Here is a 16,115-nt window from a genome sequence, read left to right as displayed (position 1 = left end):
CGATCGATACAACAAATGCGAAGAAGAAAATCGCTTCGAGGTCGCGAGACCTTTTTTCCCTCGGAATCGCGCGGCGATACCGCGCTTAAGGCAACGATTACGTTCTTTAAAAATCGTGCTCCGTCGAGAAGACGATTTTCTGCACAATTCGGCGAGAAACACACACACGCACACATGCGCGCGGGCGTCCGCGCGCGCGCGTGCCAGACAGCAGATATTTAAGGATGTGACGTCGTCGAAACACGCGCCGTCTATTCGAGAGGAAAATAAAAAAGAGAAAAAGGAAAAATAAAATAAAACGGTGAAAATGGGAACTAAATACGAATCGACGCTCTTTCGGGATCGCGATAAATTTCACCGCGACGAACAGTGCCCGCCATTTTGAAAAAAGAAACCTGGAAAATGGAAACTAAATTCGAACGGTCGCTCTCCTCTCTAAGCGCGATAAATTTCAGTCCGCGGGGAACACGCGCCGTGTTTCGCGTGCATCGATGTTTGCACAAATGTCTCGATCGAGACGAGCCGCGAAACGCGTCAAGGAAAAGTCTTATCTTACCGAAACATCGTTGAGAGAGACATCGCGGATGATGTGTTTACCGTTAATATTAATATTGTAAATATTCGCGGCACCGGGGACCCGTTATCGGTGAAAAAGTAACAACGACGTGAATTTATTACCGACGATTTTTAACCGAGCAACGACTGTTTGCTCGCAATTGTTTGCAATCTTCCTCACCGGGGAATTTTTCTTTCTCCCGTATCAAAGACTCGCCTTCGATCTTCGAAAGTGCGACGTTGTTGTTAATGCGTTCTTCTTTTTATCTTCTTTATACATATATACACATCGAAGAAGAAGAAGACTTGTCCGAACCGCGCAAAGTGAACGTTATTATTAAGTTTTTCTGTTCGTTTTTATCGAACGCTTCCTTTCGATCTTCAAATCGAACGAGACGGTGTTGTTGTTATTTCTTCGATCGTTACTCGATTAATTTTCAGCTCGCCGTATGAATATTTAAAAAGGTCGGCGAGATCAACGAGAAGGAAAAATTCTTTCGTCGCTTCGGTCTCTCGCGTTCCACGGGTAAACCGACACGAGATGGAATCTAAAATAAAATTATTATTCGGCTGTGTTCGATCGGTGTACGATACGGTTTCTTGGGTATCGAGGATTCGATTGTGATCGTCGGGACGATAATTAAGCGGTAAAACCGGCAACGAGAGACACACAGAGACAGAGATAGAGAGAGAGAGAAAAAAAGAGAGAAAGAGAGAGAAAAAAAAGAACAACTTCCTCGTGGAATGTTTCCCGACAGCGTCGATTCCCGTGGGCAAACTTTGCCACGGCGTCCCGGACTTATCGCACCACAAATAAAGAGCCAGATATCGCGATATCGTTCCGCGACACTCAGATTAAAAGCGGAAGATCCGGCAAACCGGTGCTCCGACCAGGGAAAAGAGCGTGCAATGACTGAAAGACGAACAGATAATTCAAAAGGTTCCCGCTCAGCTCGGAAAACCCGAGCCTTTCGATGCTCGTTCGTCCAGTTTGAAATTTAAGTTTACCATCGTGATCGAATAAAAATATTTCAACACCCATTTCGAACACCATCCGTAAAGGACCGGTAAACGTTTCTTTGTCAATGGAATACAAAAAGACGATAAAAGTTCCTTAATTCCATAGTATTATACTTGCACGCGTATGCCTTTTACGTTTCCTCTTTATTGTTATCTACATCGCTCTCTTCTCCTTCGAAGGGTCGTTGCGAAATTTTTTTTCTATAGCTTGTTCGGAAAGTGATTTCATTTTCCAAAATGGAGAATATATAACTTAATAAAATGTCTACACGCTCTGAACAAATCGTGTTCCATTTTCACCAAAAAGAAAACCAAACGACTTTCCGAACCTAATATTATTGCCAGCCTGTGACTGAAGATACTTATCCTAATTCATAATTCGCCTATGAACTAACACCGGTTAAAAGAATCATTGTTGACCAATGGTAGCTAAAATACACCACTGAAGCATAGTTCGTCTTGCTGAGTGTCCAAAAAAAATCGTTGTCTACTAACAGTGGCAAAAAAGAGATACTTATCGTAGCAACGAAACATCCCCAAAGCAACCGTGTAAAATATTGTGTCCAAGGGTGTTGAAAATCGGTTGTTTACGATTGCAAATAGTGTCTGGCCATCGAGTATAATTCACCGAGCGAAAGAGGTCGCGAGAAGGGTAACGCGAGAGAAATTGGAGAAACGTTACGTATCGTTCCGGGCTCGGTACGGTCGAGGCGAAAGACTTTGGCCGCTCAAGGCCACCGTTCCCCCACCACCACCACCACTACCACCACCATCGCACCGTTCCCTCTGGCTTCCGTCCTTAACCCAGTTACGGAAGAGAAGGCTTGCTCGCGACGATTCCTGGGGAATTGGTGGACTCTCGCGACGATCGTTTCGCACGGTCGGAGTTGACCTTCCGACCAATATCCAGTCGTTGACTATTTCTTGGTCGAGGAGGTAGGGTAGTTGTTCTCCCCGACGCGGTTGCCGCGTGCTCGGCCACGTTCCGTCTCAAAGGCGTTATAAATAACCACTCAGCCCCGCGTGCATCCGTGATTACGATCACGGAAGATAGCAGAGTGCATGGAAGTCACGTTGCCTTTGGTCCACGCACCGCGAGACGCTCACCTTCCTCTAGGATCGTGCCGCTTTTCTTGCTGATTCCCTCGGCGTTGACAGTGACTCTGTGTCGAGGTACATTCTAAACCGACCGATACCGACGCAGTTGCGACACGTTCCCTTAGATCTTCCGTCGATCGTTTACGACGGAGTGGATTAGCGTCACGAAACGTGACTCCTCGTTTATCGTTTCCGAGAAAATAGTCTCACGACTTTACCTCGAAAGACTACCGACCGATTTTCGATTTTCGATAGGAGGTAAACTTTCCAAGATGGATTCTCGCCTCGAGAGCGAAATCAACGTTCGACGATCCCTCGATTATGGATTACGGTAGGGGAAGGGGTTGGTTGGCTAGTCGAGGGGGTTGAAAAAGTAGAGTACTCTTTTTAGAAGATACGCAATACGTATCATTTTTAAGGTACATCACGAATCGTGACATATGCGTACCTCGTTTAACGTATCGGGTTGTTCGGAAAGTCGTTTCGTTTTTTTTTTTGATGAAGATGAAACACGATCTTTTTACAGCGTATAAACGTTTCGTTAAATTATACATTCTCCATTTTGGAAAACGAAACTACTTTCCGAACAACCGAATACGTTGGGTAACAAATCACGCGAATACTCGTCGCGACGAATTTCACAGTCTTTTTCAATGGTATCGCGATCGCGATAAATGAGCTCTTCGTTTATACGATCGGTGGGATAATCGAGGGACTACCGTATTTCGAAAAGTTGGTGAAAAATGGCGCTTACCGTTTGAAAAAGGATACGAGCGTGAAACATTTCCTCGTACAAATCACACCGACAGCCATTACGCTATCTTTAACTCCGCAGTCCTCGGGCATATATACTTGCCGCGCGAGGTACCCTTACACCTTTACGCTAGTCGCGCGAGATTAAGTAGGCGTACGACGGCGTTCGTTTATTGCAATCGTCGCATCGGACGCTCTGCGAGTTGATCTACGCGCCGTAACTGCGAACACTCCGGTGTATGTTTATTATATTCTCGCGTTTACGAACGAAGAAACACCGGCCCGTAGGTGACGCGACCGAGCCGAACGAAGGAAACCTTTGGGTATCAGGTGCCGAACGTGCTCGCGATTCACCCATTCGCCACCAAAATAAATATCCCTCGACGAACCTGAACTTACAATTCTCTCTGAAATTTCCTAACCTTCTACGAATATCCATTTCTCTATTCTTTTGTATTTACAGTGGTCTCGAATGCGATAGCCTTTAGTAGAAGGCGATTGATCGCGAAAGAAGGGCCTAATTTGAACCCCTGAAGTATACGTGTACGCACAGATGCACTTGAAAATTGAGTTTTCGCAAATTTTGGTCCACAGATTCGTCATTATCCGCGGGAAAGTTAAACCAACACGGAGTGCTCTACTTAAAAAATCTACCTGATGGAATACGATAATTTTCGTAGCTTCTCGAATGAAAATTTTACTTTTCGAGCACAATTTGAAAGATAACCGCGAGGGATCGAGGGACAGGATACTTTTAAAGAAATCGCAGGGGCAAACGGTTGAAACGTTCCGGCGATCGCTGCAAAGGCCGCTTCGGAGGCGGTATAGTTTTTCGAGGGCCCTTCTGGACGCGTCGGAGACACGGCCGTACACGAATACGGTCGATCATTAACTCGTCCGCGACGAAATGCCCGGTGCACGCGAAATCGGTGTCCAGCAGGATTATCAGCTGATTAAGAGACGGCCGCGCTGAGACCGCCGCGCGTGATTTTTTGCTCATTCACCAGCGAGAGACCGGTTTCGAAAGCGTGTGCACCACCGGAGAGAACACGCACGAAACACGAGGAAACGCCCCTACCTCGGAAGAAAAACAATGTATAATTTCGAGATTTACGGACGACGATGTCTGGCCGGCACTCCGATCGACAGAGAAACGGGGAAGGGGGGAATGGACCAAGGGGAACCACCGCACGGCCACGGTGACCGACTCCTTTGCAATTTATAATCCGAACATTACGGCCGATTACATCGAAGCCCGTGGCGATTGAATCTTAATAATTGCATTCCGAGCTTACCCACGGACCGCAACAATATGATCCGACGCATAAAAAGCTCCCTCCTTCCTGGCAGAAGCACTAATTTTCTCGCGATTCTTTTTTTCCCTAGCCGCCTCCAGCCCCCCTACGTACCCCTGACCCCTTTCCGCCGTGAACCTCCTCTCCCACCCTCTTTTCGTCCATCCTTAAAAGTCGTTCTCCGCTTGCGCGCGAGCAAACGAGTGCCTATGCCTCTCTCCTTTCGGCCTTTCTCGATTATATCACGTTTTCTCCAGCCACGTGTTATTTTCGCACTCGATTCGCGAACGGTGATCCAAGCGAGTTCAATTTTATAGTTAAAGAGGATCGACGCTTTGTTTCTCGGTTTTGGTAAGATTTGAATAAATTCGGTGTATCCCTCTCTGGGGTAGATCGCGTTTAGAGAGGGGAATGTGGAAGAACGTTCCGTATTAAAAATATTTGGTTTTAAAGAACGCAGCTCGGGGGGCCTTGGCAAACCTCCAGATGCCTTCTTCGGGGTTAAATAAAAAACGAGATTAACGTACGAAACTTATCGCGCGTATTCACAGCGCCGAAAATACTCGAGTTCGATTAAGGCAATTCCATTATTTAAGGTAGGTTATTGGCTCGGATAAATCGATTATTTCGTTCACTTCCGAAGGAAATAATCCAGGAAAGAAACGAGCGAAATGTTATTCCAGACAGCTATTTCTTATTTTCGTTCGGGATAAAATTCGCCGCCCGCGGTCTGGTCACCCCCTCCCCGCTATTTTTCATCGGCTCTTTCTTTCTTCGGTCTCCCTCTGTTTCTCGAGAGTCGCAGGTTACGCCGCGATTTCACGCCGCATACAAATCCACCGAGGCAACGGGGGGAGTAATAATAAAAGCAAACGTATGCAGGCCGACGCAGTTATTTAGCTAATGACGTCGAACGCCCCCGGGGACCCGAGTTTTTAAGAACCCGCCACAACGAGGGCCCCGAAAAATTCGCCTCGACTCGACTCGACTTCACTCGACCACGGTCGACTCGAACGCGAAATCGTGGGAATGCGTCTCCCGGTTTCGCGTGCACTGTACCCCGCTCACGAGCCCGCTGCGATTACTCGGCCCAACATTTCGAGCACTTTTTTCCTACGTGAAATTCCCCACCTTAACCTTCGTGGATCCGGAGCTTCTCGAGCGACCGAGAGCGAAGAAAAATTATAGACTCCGCTCTCTGGAAATTGCGAACAGATTCTCGAGTCATTTTCGCCGGTAGCGTTTCGAACAAATTTAACCAGGGATATCGGTCTTGGACGAGTCGAGGTACACGTGACGTTCCAGGGTGCAACGCTCGTGGACCTGGTGGCTTTGTCCATTGCCTGGTCGATCGGTAAATTACGAAGAGAAACGATCCGTCCCCCTGACAGTTCGCTCTATCGTAATTCGTTCTAGATACCAGAAACCGAGCTGTTGCAAGAATGCTCTCGCCTCGTTCTTATCGTCGGAGTTTAATATAATTTCGAAATGGGGTACGTTTCGGACAAGTTGGCGAACACGTGTGCCATGTTCCGCGCTGCAACACCTAGATCCAGACTCGGTCGATCATCGATCGGGAGATCGCGAAGAAATATTATCTCCGATGCACACGGTAGACCCTCTGCAGGAGGTACGACACGGACGCAGAGTCTAATCTCCGGCAATTGCAAGAGTATTTACTTCGGGTCGTTTTTCTCGCCGAAGAACGAATTAAGGTTACACGTGTGGGCTCTAACGGAGAATTGAACTGGGAGTAACTTGAAAAAAAGGAAAAAAACAAAGAAGAAGAACCTCGAGTATCAAAGATTGGAAAGTTCGGCGTTGGAAAGTTGCGAGTAAGTTTACTCTTGGATCGCTTTTATCGGTGGAGTCGAACGCGGTTCCGGCAAGGATAAACAAAGAGGCGGACGAACTTGAAATTGGCCGGTTCTCGCGTTCGGAGGAGCCGATAATGATTCCTCGGAGCAGTTTGTCGCCTCGGTTGTACGCGTCGGGAACCGAGCGGACTCTTACACAGGTTCCCGGGATATCGTTACGAGTGGGTTGCTCGTCTTATACACGCGCGGGCAGCATAGATCCAACGAGAAAGTGAAGTTAACAACTTTCAAGGCCTGCGACATAATTCTTCCAAGTCTGTACATCAATTGCACTGTTACTTTCAAGAGTTACCGGCGCGCCGGTGCATTAGAAGGGATACATCGAGTCCCCGAGACTAACTGCTAATCTATTTCAACGAAACGATACTCGAGAGTTAAATCGATTCAACTTGGCCTTGATCTTGCGGTCGGCTCGGTTCGTTGCTGCCCTGTGCGCAGCACGCGTTTCTACGATCGAAGTTTACGCAGAGGAGGGTCCTCGCGTTGCGTTGCACGACCGGTCCGAACTATTGCCACGAGCATCGTGTGAAAGCTGCTTAAACCGACGAAACAGGAAGGGGGCCTCGAAAAGAAGCGGGTCGATTTTATGGGGGCTCATTATCAGCTTTGCTCGTTCCCCTCCTCAATTTCGTCTTATTGTTGACCGTTGAAAACGGAGTCGGGCTTTCGTCGGCATTTTTTTCAACGATAAATTCGCCATCGGAACCGGCCGAATCGACTCGGTAATATTCACGGATCGAAGAAAGCCCGCTGCGCGAGCCGCGCGCATTCACGCTCCCGACGTTTCGACGATTCGATCGTAAGTTACGCGGCACACCTTTTCTAGTTTCTTTTCGCGTTTCGTCGCGAAATCTACAACCACCGTTCGCCTTGTAAATTGTAGCAAAGTGTTGCGCGCAGGAGCCCTATCCGAGCTAGTTTATCGCCCCGTGCACAATTGCCACCTCTCGATCGCCCCTTCCGTCGAACGCACCGTGTTCCTCTCGTCCTTGAAATTTCGTTGTCGGACGGTATTGCGGAGAAAATGAGCGGCGAATCGAGGTCCGAGATACGATCGAAACGATCGAAACGATCGACGTGAAATAAATACCGTTCGAGGAAACGGGAACAAAGGGGATCTCGCGAAGTATGCGATAAAATTAGAAAGCGGGGGCAAGGTCACAGATATTTCAAAAACGAGCGGGGCTTAATGAAATGTATCGAAAAGAAACGATCGTCTAACCGGCGCGTATCCTACGCGCCGTTAATGGCCCGGCCACGTGTTACTTAAGTGTCTAATTAGCGTCCGCTTGTGTCGAAAGGAGAAACGAGCGCGATGCCCGTCCCACGGAAAACGAGAGAGAAGATGGACGGCCCAGAAGGACGGTAGACGACACCACGGACACGCGAGTAGGGTCGAAGGGTCAAGAATGCCACGCACCGTGTACAACAGTCAGAAACAGCGTCAAGCATCGTCCAATTTACCGTCTCCAATTTCTACAAAACTAACCGCGCGAACGGAGCATCGAAAAATATCACAACGGTACTCGTCACGAGTACTTGTACCCCGAGAGTCCAAAACTACCCGCAGAGTTGTCCAAATACCTGTTCACTCGATCGTCTCCATAACTGGAGAAGATATCTGCGTCTCGATGAAACATTTCTTTGAACCCACTCCGAATCGAGCTCTTTTTTGTTTTCGAGTTAATTTTCAACCTTCGAGGACGTACATCGAACCTACCGGGAACGAAACCCTGTTAACGAGTGAACCACTAATAACAAAAGCGACTAGATGTTTTCCATTAAAGATTTTCCGAAAGAACCATACACGTTTCAAAGATACTTTTCACCCCTCGAGGATCAGTGTAGTTTTCATCCAGTCGATTCTCAAGTGGACTACCGACGTACTAACAAACGAAGCTAGATTTTCCATCGAGAAAACGATTCACCGTTTCATCCGCGAGTCGGGTAGCTGGTTTTCGACGAGTACCGGATACCCAGCGACGTCCAAACTCGGTACTCGAGGCAATCAACGGCCAATAATTAGCGCAAGTAGCGCGTGCGCGAGCGCGTGGAAAAGTCACGAGCGATCGGAGTCGGCGCTCAACAATCGAAATTCCCGTGTCCCAGGTCGCGTGACTATGCAAATCGTTCGTCGGCGACCGGCAGTGACAGTGTAATAATGACCGTTACCACTAACTACACGATGATGTTTACGCGACTCGCTGGTCGATCATCGATCACTGCGCGCGGTCTTGAAATTCAATAAAAGAACTCGCCGTCCACCGCGGGCCGGATTGATGATCCGTTGGCCGGGGGAAAAAAAAAAACGAAAAGAAAAGAAAATAAAAGAAAAAAGCCACGAGCATCTACGCGATCTACGATTACCTGTGCCGCGTGATTAATGCCGCGTTTTGCGTTTATTATTACGCACGCCACTTTTCTCGATGCCGGGACTCGCGGCCGACCTACAGGCCCGCTCAAAATAGGTGTCCCGAGGTGAAGTACAGTAGGTCCCACTCTTCTCGAGGAACTACGAGAATTACCCGTTGTGCTTTCTTCGATCGTTATTACAGCGTATTAACGCTTCTCTGGTGCGCAAAATTGGTCGAATTAATCTACAGGGCGGTTCAAATTGGGCGCCTCGAGGGAAAATCTACTCGAATTCCCTCTACGCCAGAAGCACGGGAATTCCTCGTCGTTTCTTTGACGTAGTAATAGGGTATTAACGCTTCGTGGCTGCTACGCGAAATTGATTGGAATTAACGTACAAGGTCGCTCAAAATAGGTGTCCCGAGGCAAAGTACAGCGGGTTTTTCTAGCCGGAGAAGTACGAGAATTCCCTGCGCGCTTTTTTCGATCGTTATTATAGCGTATTAACGCTTCTCTGGTACGCAAAAAGGGTCGTATTAACCTACAGGGCGGTTCAAATTGGGCGCCTCGAGGGAAAATCTACTCGAATTCCCTCTACGCCAGAAGCACGGGAATTCCTCGTCGTTTCTTTGACGTAGTAATAGGGTATTAACGCTTCGTGGCTGCTGCACGAAATTGATTGGAATTAATTGTACAGGGTCGCTCAAAATAGGTGTCCAGAGGCGAAATTCTCTTCGATTCGGAAGTACGAGAATTCTCTGCCTGTTTCTTTTACCGTTACGATAGTTTGTTAACGATTGGTAAGTCGGTGTACAAGAGGAATCGAATTAACGTAGAGGGCGGTTCAAATCGGGCCAACCGAGAGCAAAATCCACTTGGATTCCCATTTTGCGAGGAAAGTACGGGAATTCCTCGCGTTTCCCTCAGCCTCGTAATAGCGTATTAACGCTTCGTGGTCGCTCTGATGCGCAAGAGGGGTTAAATTAACGTACAGGGTCGTTTAAATTAGGCGCCCCGAGGCGGAGGAGCGCGGCGGGCTCCTCTCGTACCAGAAACGCGGGAATTTCCCGGTGTGCTTTCTTCGTCGATGTAATGGCGTATTAACGATTCATGGCCGCGCGAAAGTGGTCAAATTAACGTAGAGGATCGTTCGAAGTAGCGTGTCCGAGAGTAAAATCTGTCACGGTTCTTTCGCGAGTCCGTATAAGGAGACCTTGTGCTCTCTTTATCGTTGTAATAGCGTATTAGCCCTCGATCGCCGCCGTAACGTATAAAATGCATCGATATTATTCTACAGGAACGTTCAAATTAGCCGGCCCGAGGCAAAACCTATTCGGTCCCTTTGGCAACGGAGACACCAGGATCCCGTCGTCTTTTCATTACACCGTTATAATAATTTATCAACGCTTCGTGGCCAGTGTAACCTACCGGGATTAAATCAATGTACAGGGGAGTTCGAATTAACGCGCCCGGAGGCAAAATCCGTTGGATTCCTTTCGGACCGCGAGTACAGAAATTCGTCGCGCTTTCTTTATCGTTGCAACAATCGTAGCGATTGCGAAAGGAGACGCGAAGTCTCACGGTATCTTGTATTCGTTCAGGATACGGGGCGCGACGATACGAGCGTGTTTCGAACCGGTATAGATCTCGAAACGATTCGAATAAATTCGAAAGGAAAATCGAAGTCGAGCCGTAAACGCAGGGAAGGTTCGGATGAAGTCGAAGCGGGACAGGGAGTATCGGTTTTTCGGTTTCTTCTGTTTTTCGGGCCGGTCGAAAGTGAGCGCGCGCGAGGCAAATCCGGCGCGCAGTTTTTGCACGGTTTATTGCGATTTAAAGTCGATTTACGCGCGGGCAACGCGTCGCGCGGCTTTGATCATCGACAGCCAAAAAAAGTTAACGATCAATGATCGCGTGGAATCGGCCAGACTCATCTCCGGTTTCCCCAGCTGCGGGACTTATGGAACACACCGGGCGCACCGCTCTCGGATCATCGCGACTCCGTGAATCGTTTTTTCTGAGTCACGCGCGCCGCTTAGAACCGACGACGAACGTGGGGAAAAAAAAAAAAAACACGGAGGAGAAGAAAAAAAAAGAAGTTTCCACTTCCAGGGAGGAAGGTTGACGCATCGATTAGACCTTCGCTCGTGGAAAAAAAAAGGGTCTGCGAACCGTTGGAGAGAAGACGCTGGCCGGAGGAGATCCTCCGCTCGCAACCTTGCCTTTCCGAGGGAAAAAGCTAACAGAACCGCCCCTCCGCCATCTCGGGGAAGGGAAAAGCTACCGGCTCGGGAAGAACATCGAAGGGTTGCGAAGACCATCGAAGGAAACGCCGACGAGGGAAAACTTGTCCAAGAGGCAACAAGAAATCGGAGAAAGGCAAACAGACAAAGCCGGAAAGTAATATTTTCCTTTGGTCAGCTGCGCCGGGAAGACAGGGCCAACTTCTCCTCGAAGAATACCGAAAGACCGCTGAAAACGAGGATCCGAGAACCGCGGTCTCCCTTGAGCAACCAGCACCTAATGGAACGGAGGAACTACGGTCATCGGTGAATGACACGGAAACGGTAATCGACGACGGTCTATCTTGGTTAACGAGAATCTACAATTGCCCTACTGATCCACCATTAACCGCGATAGTGGTCCGTTGCAGTCACCCCTGGTGGACGAGAGCAGCGATAGACGACCGAGCTAGCTTTTCGCCCGTTGAAAAAGTGGACCGTGGAGAACACGAAGGACGATCGCAGCGATCCTCGGACAACTACCTTACGATAGCACCGAAGCCACCTTTGGTCGGTGACGGTGCAATCGATCATCTATTTTTCTCAACACCGAGTTAACGATCGTTCTACCGAATCAGCTACACCGTAGTCGTCCCCGATAAACGAGAGCTGCGCTAAGAAGCGAAGCGAACTTTTTCCTCGATCCCATTGGGTAACAAACGTGGAACAACGAGTTCAGAGGAAAACAGGACCCCGAAATCCTTACCCAAGTACCAGAAACGATTAACAGCCAGTTGGAGTACAACGACTTGGACCGATGCTGCCCTCGAGAAGTCAAGACACGGGGGAGGGAGTCGTTACCGATTTGGATATTTTTTGGTAGGTGTCCCGACGTGACCGTTACGGTCTAGTCGGTCGTTCATTGCCATGTCCCGCCCTATGACTCTATTACCTTCTACTATTTAAATAAACGTTCAACAATTCCATTATTCCGCACAGCCTATGTTTGGTAACACCTGACTACAAACGCAACAGCCTTATCACGGTTAAAGCGAAACTTTTAATCCCGCGTTGGTCCCTTTAGCGAACGTAGAAAGCTGGAGAGGAGGAGAACTCGGTTGACGATCGAATCCTTAAAGAGTCCGTAAGGGACCACCGAAGTTTCGATCGTCTAACAACGCTATTATCCACGACAGGTTATCTTCGTTATCGCATCGGAGGACGATCGGGCTTCCGAGACATCTGGCCCCGTCGTCACGGTCACCGTCGTTGGTCAAACGAGAACCGACTACCGATCATCGACGACACCTTCAATGAAGATCGGAGCCGGCCGACGGGAACTGCCCTTCGCCAGCGATGAATGACTACCAACGGTTGATCGCCGCGTCGAGAGATGAATATTCATCGGCCCATTTCGGATTTCACGTTCGCGCGACAGATCCTATGCCGAGATGCCTAACGGTACCCGGTCTCCTCTCGACTGGTGGCGAGCTGGCTCGGTGCTCGTCGAAGTTGCAACTTTGCGCGAACGTGACTCAGATGCATCGGTACGCGAAGACGCAGGGAACGACTGCCGGCAGATGGTGGCGAATTTCACTGCCGCGCAGTTCCTCACCTGTTGCGCAAGATGCATTATTGACAGCGAGAACGATTCGTTTCGGTCAGCGACCAACAACACCAGCGATCGGAGACTTTTATTCGCGTATCTCGTGGATTCTCGTATTCGCGTTCCTCGCGATTCGCACTCGATAGCGCAATCTTTTCCGGGTTAGGTGAGAACGACTCTGGATACTGTTCACTGTTAGAAAGAAGTCACCCGGAGCGACAACAGAGCTACGTATACCCGCGTATCTGGTAGCAGGTTTATCCTCGTCGTTGTTTCGGTCGATCTTCGCAATTGCGCGTGGCCATCTTTACGATCGCACGGGAGTGGAGCGGACCAATAACGAAGAGTCGTCTTCGCAATCGTACGAGGTGTATACGTTTGCGATCGAATCGGTACGTGGAAAAAGTGAGTCCCGCGGCGAGTTATCTTCCGATGGTAAGGGCTATCTTTGCGTTTGCGCGGAAGAAGGAGTTGTAACGAGTCGTCTTTACAATTGTACGAGGTATCTTTACAATTGGACGGGAGAAGACGGGGCCGCCCGTAACCAGTTCCACGTTCCTTTTAAACGACTTCTCGCGAGCCGTGCACAGTACCCAGGTTTATCTTCCTGTTCGCCGTATCGCGCGTTATCAATGAAATTATTATCACCGTCGAATAAATTCTAACGCGACCCGTTGGAGCAACGAGAACGCAGGGTAGGGAGAATCGTCGTCGTTTGGTCGTTCGCCTACATCTTGTTTACACCGAAACGCTAATATCTCATCCAACGGGGCAGATTTGTCCGCTAATTTCCTGCATCGCAAACAGCCACGGATCCTCCGCAAAGCGTTGCGGGAATTGTACAAAGCGTCCCAGCTTTGTATCTTATCTCCGACAAGCGCGCAAACAATGTATCCATTTGCATGTCGTCGCGTATTGCATAAATATCCGTGCCACGGTATTATGACGGGCAGACTTCGAGTCGAGATACAAGCTAATCTCTCCGACGTTGGTTCTATCCCGAAGTGGATCCAGCATTTTTTTCCCTCCGTCTGGGAAAGAACGTCGTTTCAGTGAGCGCGGAACCGCCGCGGCTTCTTCTCGCGAAGCTTTTCGCGTAGCGTAATCTCGCGTTCCTCTCGCCTCCGCTGTGATCGAGAACTCGAGGGATCGATACTCGATCGTGAAAAGAAAAAAAAAAAATTAAAAGAGAAGCAACGTATCGAATAAAATCGAGCCACTCGCCGATGCTATTTCTCTCTCTCTCTCTCTCTCTGCTCATGGCGTTCCGCGTCCAATGAGATTGCTCGAGTTGACCCGCCGCGCTCCCGAATTTCCACGGAAACGTATTTATAAATGGCCGGCCGAAACCGCGAGCTGTTTATCCGAACGCTTCGCTAATACCTTTTGTAGCGACGCGAGTAGAACGTTAACGAGCGGCGGAGAGCCTCGAATACGCGGTCTCGCGTTCTCCTCGAGAACGACCGGAGACGAGTTTACCGGGGTTCGCCGGCTTCCGTCGAAACGAATCGAAGGGGACCGCGATCCAGACTCCTCGCTTTTAACCTTAAAACGTTCTTTCGTAGGACCACGCGCTCGAGACGGACCAATCGAGAACGTCTACAGCTCACTCGTTCTCTTTTCGTTCAAGATGCAACGAGATATCGAACGACACAACGAAACTTCCACTACGTCCTCGCGGCGATTACTTTGATTCCGTTGCGGAGGGAATGTGCGGAAAAGAGGTTTATTGGAGAAAGAGTATTCCAAGCTTTCAAAACCGATCTTTTCGACTTTGCAACTAGTCGTCGCTATATTAACGCTACGTTGATAGAAAAAGACCCGAGGACCGAGCCAAGCTTCTCGACGCTACGAACCGATTAATTGCAAAGTTTCGATCGTTGGAAGGGAAGAAAATCGCGAAGAAATCTCGACGTTCTCCGCCATCGAGCGAAAGAAAGATTCACCGTACCGAAGGAACAGCTTCGTGGCGATAATTCGCGTTCGTCGTTATTAAACGAATAGCTCGCGATGGACAGGTGTTTCGGACACGATGTACGAACGATACGCGCGCGAGACGTAAGTACCTATCGGAACCTAATTCTGGAAGCACCTCGAACGATCTAGATTTCCTTCGAAGCGTTGCGTCAGAGATCGTTAGAGACACTTGGAGTATTCTAGTAACGCGTTCCGTCTCGCGGCGATTCCTAGAGACTTCTCGTTGCGCGTACCAACGGCGAATCGTTATCGTCTCCCGGTCGCTGGCTCCAACGTCGAGTGACTCGAATCTACGCGTTCCAGGGAAAGACTGTCTCGCGGATCTTGCCAAAAACGACCAATTGATTCCACGTTCTCGATGTCCCGAAAAGACCTACTCGACGCGCACGGTGTCGTGATTATTCATTTATCGAGGTCCGCGAAGAATCGCGTTTTCCAGCGGGATCGACGTCGAGAGCTCGTCCGAAGAACCGTGGCCCCTGACACCGTCCAGTGTCGGTCGATCTCGGTAAACAAGGTGGCTGCTCCCGGTCGTTAACCAAGGATCGTACGTATAAATCTCCCTCGCGGATAAAAACGGTCGGTGAACCGCGAAACGCGGGTGTCCGGGTCCTCGTCCAGGTCGTGTAAACGTCGAAACGGTTCGGTCGGATGTTCGAGGGTTAGCGATGGTCCGCGATCACGGTCACGGATCGGAGATACGCGCGGTAGGTCGAGCGGATCGCGGCTGGCGGTTTCGCGAAAAGGCAAGAGGTCGAAACGTACCTGTCATACGCGGTTCCCTCGCTCGTTCTCCCGCTGGCTGTCTTCTCCTTCGCGGTCTTTCTCTCTCTCCCTGTTTGGTTCGGCGCAGAGTCGCCTGCGCTTTGGTGGAACGTGGACGCGGCCGAAGAAAGACCGCACCAGGGCCAGCGCAGACAGCACCGAGCAGCACCGTGCGCCGAGATATTTGGCGGGCTCGAAAATAGCAACAGCGTTTGTCCTCTATGGTGTGCGCGCGCTCCCTCCTCTCTACTTCGTCGTCTTCTTCTTCTTCTTCTTCGAGTTCTTCTTCTTCTTCTTCTTCTTCTTCTTCTTCTTCTTCTTCTTCTTCTTCTTCTTCTTCTTCTTCTTCTTCTTCTTCTTCTTCTTCTTCTTCTTCTTCTTCTTCTTCTTCTTCTTCTTCTTCTTCTTCTTCTTCTTCTTCTTCTTCTTCTTCTTCTTCTTCTTCTTCTTCTTCTTCTTCTTCTTCTTCTTCTTCTTCTTCTTCTTCTTCTTCTTCTTCTTCTTCTTCTTCTTCTTCTTCTTCTTCTTCTTCTTCTTCTTCTGCTTGGCGTTCCTCTTCTTCTTCTTGGTCCGCGCGCCACTGGCGAGGCTCGCA

General features: G+C 49.2%; 1 protein-coding gene across 3 annotated transcripts in view; it reads right to left on the bottom strand.

Annotated features, from left to right (window-relative positions):
- Positions 1-15,599, bottom strand: part of Oatp74d (Organic anion transporting polypeptide 74D) — a 92,533-nt gene extending 76,934 nt beyond the window's left edge. For 2 of the 3 annotated variants that reach the window (XM_076316946.1, XM_076316945.1), the window contains exon 1: positions 15,521-15,599. The gene's annotated coding sequence lies outside the window, so the exon portion shown is untranslated. The other variant, XM_076316947.1, reaches the window with a different exon arrangement.
- Between the last annotated feature and the right edge of the window lie 516 nt (positions 15,600-16,115).

Source organism: Ptiloglossa arizonensis, chromosome 7, assembly GCF_051014685.1.
Source record: "Ptiloglossa arizonensis isolate GNS036 chromosome 7, iyPtiAriz1_principal, whole genome shotgun sequence".
NCBI classification, from domain to species: Eukaryota; Metazoa; Arthropoda; class Insecta; order Hymenoptera; family Colletidae; genus Ptiloglossa; species Ptiloglossa arizonensis.
This window is presented reverse-complemented; position numbering and strand designations above follow the sequence as displayed.